This window comes from Pteropus vampyrus, unplaced genomic scaffold, assembly GCF_000151845.1.
Source record: "Pteropus vampyrus isolate Shadow unplaced genomic scaffold, Pvam_2.0 Scaffold53, whole genome shotgun sequence".
NCBI lineage: Eukaryota > Metazoa > Chordata > Mammalia > Chiroptera > Pteropodidae > Pteropus > Pteropus vampyrus.
The window spans coordinates 6720893-6724145 of NW_011888834.1; the positions used below are offsets into that span (position 1 = coordinate 6720893).

Here is a 3253-nt window from a genome sequence, read left to right on the forward strand (position 1 = left end):
GGAGAGGGTTGAGTGCAGAGAAAGGCAGATAAAATCATCAGGCAACTGGATGTAGCCTGAAATTAGGAATTTTCCTTCCAGAAACAAGTGGAAGGAGATGCTTAACAAGAGGCGTATGAATGGGACCAGGGCCCCAAACCACAGAACTTCTTTAGAACTGGGATGTTCCTGCTGAATCCGGGAAGTGTGCACGTTGGGGCCCATGGGTGCAGGCGTTCTGCTCCCCCTAAGGAGAAAATGGATTCACAAGGGTTGCAGTGAAGGTGCCCCCAGTAGGCCGCCTGTGGTGAGGGTGAGGTGACACGGTATCCACGGAGTCTTCTCAGGTTTTGAGGAAAGAGTGAGGTTGGAAAAAGCAAAAATAATGTAAGAAAGACAGAAAAAAGTGAAGATAGAAACCACTTGGAAAATGTCTGACACACATTGAGGGCTTACGCTTTCTTCTTCTGCCCTTCATACTGTGAACACACACAGTCAGACAGACACACAGACAGACACACACACACTTACAAGTCACAGATACAGAGTCACACACAGACATACACATGCACACCAGGGCACCATCAGACCATCTGACGCCCTGAAGACATTTTCTCCTCCTCAGTATTGTATGGTCCTCTCCAGGCCATGGGATATAGGTCCTTTCATAACCATCTGACCTTCCCATGAATGCTAAAATCCTGAAGGCATGAGCCGGAAGCTAGCACGAGGGTGAAGGAGGCTGAAGGTGATTTCTTTAGGCCCCTGCATTCGCTGCAGGGAGCCCTGTGCTATGACTGGCTGGTAGACAGTGATTCAGGGAGGCAGCTTGTAAGAGAGAGGGAGACAGTTTCAGTAGCCGATGCTAACAGTACCTGAGGCTGGTTTTATGCAGAAGTGTATACAAACACATGTACAGATATAAGTGCACACGTATACTTGACATATGATCACACTCATGTACATGTGTACATACATTCAAACAATGCAGTGCTGTGCACACATGTGTGCACACATGTAGAAACCATCTCACTTAGACAGATGCCCTGAAGATTCCCTTCTATGGCTTTGTGTCCCTTCCAGGCTGGCCTTGGTGACCACTGTAACTCAGTTTCCCTGGATAAAGCTGTTGGAGAGGGAAGGAGGGAACAGGCCATGGTGGCCCTCAGCCCCGCCCTCCTCAGGGTGGATTGGTCTTGCGTTCAATCTTAAAGAGTTTTGGGGTCAGATGTTTGAGTCACGAGGACTCCGCAGAGGGATGGCATGGCCCTCAGGGTGCTTGCTTGCTTTTCCTTGTGAGCCCCATTCAGAGCCAGCATTTACTGAGTGCTCTAGCTGGGCCTGGCAGAAAAGTGTGACCAGAGTGTGCAGACAGTCGGAGGACTGGGCTGTAAAGGCATGTCGTGTGCTGATACTGTTGTGTGTCCTGCTGCTGGTGTGCGTACTGGCGGTGGTGTGTGTGCTGACTGTTGAGTGTTCCTATATAGTTTGCTTTTCTCTCTGGACCTTTGGGTGCCTTATGTTTAAAATCAGAGAGTAAGCCTTGATGACTCCCCGTCCCGATAGCTCTATAATGAAGCAAATAAAAATAAGTTTTTATGTTTAAACTGTAATACTATTTTCATAATATTTTAAAGCAATAGTATTTAAAGCAGAACTCAGGTTGTGTAAGATGGTTCATATTGAATGTCAGAGGCATACACTTATACACACAGAGGGTTAAAATGTGGACCCTGGCATGGTCCTGGGTGGAATATGGAGAGCTGGGGTTTAAATGACCTTCTCTGTCCATGAGGTGACCTTGTAGTTCGGCCCCTGCCTTTGCTCTATGCCTGTGCGGGGCTGGGGCTGGGGAGGGGTCAAAACTCACTTCACAGTGGTGGATGAGCAGATCCAGACAGGGCCCTGGGACCCGGATTCTTCAGTCCAAAGCATCTTCATGGAAGCCAGTCCTCCAGGGTATGACCCCGATAGAACTGGCACTTTCGCTCCGTTTACTCCCTAATTAGGACAATGACACATTCCAGTTCACCCGGGACGGTCCATCCCCCCTGGGTAGTTATGAATAGGGCCTCTGTTTGCCTTCAGAACGCCTAGGTTGGGACAGTAAGTTGGGAAGTCACCGGCACCAGCGGGAAGCGATGAGGATTCTAGTGGAGTCCTTTTCACACTTTACTGTGGACTTCTGAGGTGACCGCAGAGATTCAGGACGTTGGTCCCCCTTCTGTGCTGCCCAGGCCAGGGGCACTGCGGTTGTCGCTGGAGCCAAGGAGAGAGAGAGCCATGGTTCAGCTATTCCAGGAATGAAAACCATTTGGATGTTTAATGAGCTTTTTCAAGAGCCATTAGTTTGGTTTTAGAGTTCTAGACATCTCTCTTTACATATTTGATGCCTGAAAGGCCAAACGGGGGACGGGAGGACTGTCTTAGTTTATTAAATTAGGTTACCAGTTAATGCAATTAGAGAACTTCCGCTCTTGGCCAAGCTCCTGTAGAGACACGGTTAGCTAAGACGATTCAGTTAGGAGTCCAGTCATTTCTTGTGAAAAAGAGCAGCTCCTTATGGAACAGCCTAGCTTTACCAATCACATAAAATGAAGTCATGTATTTGTTCGGTAAGTGTTCTTGAGCACCTGCTGTGTACCGAGCACTACGTTGGGAACTGTGGGGGTTGGGGTGTGGAGGATACAAAAAAAAAAAGTAGACCCGGCCCCTCGCCTCAAAGAATAGAAGCTCCAGCCTCTTGCTAGGATTTGGGAAGGAGCAAATGACTTCTTGAGCTCTGTCATTCTGTAACTTGTTCTTTCAGTCGCCTGTTCTAAACACAATTGGCTGATTCCTCTGTAAGATACAGCTTGATCTAAGCAGTCTTACCTGATCAGGTATTTATTTAGCAGTCATCACATGGGGTCTTTGAAATTTCATCCACTGAAGCATCGGGTTTCAAGAATCAGATTATTACTTAGAGCAACTCTTTCGCATCTCGTGCCGAAGGTCGTACCAGTCTGCGGCTGGCCGTGGTCATGTTTCACACACAGAGGGCCCTTGGTTTACACAAACGCTGCTTGCTCCATTCCCAGAGCTGTGAGCCCGCATTGTTCCTTGGGTAGTGCTGGCTTCCTCTGTGGGCATCGGACTGAAGCCTAGCACAAAATCACATCACTAAAGGTCATGACTCAAGACCATGCAACTGTAATGAATGCACCAAATTGAGAGCAGTGTTTCCATGAACGGTGGTTCTCCAACATTAGCAAGCACAAGCACCACGAAGAGT

At 48.2% G+C, this 3253-nt stretch overlaps 1 protein-coding gene across 1 annotated transcript in view; it reads left to right on the forward strand.

The window, feature by feature from the left end:
- The window catches only part of DPYSL2 (dihydropyrimidinase like 2), a 75284-nt gene that overhangs the window by 49824 nt on the left and 22207 nt on the right, over window positions 1-3253 (forward strand). The gene's annotated exons all lie outside the window — the stretch shown is intronic.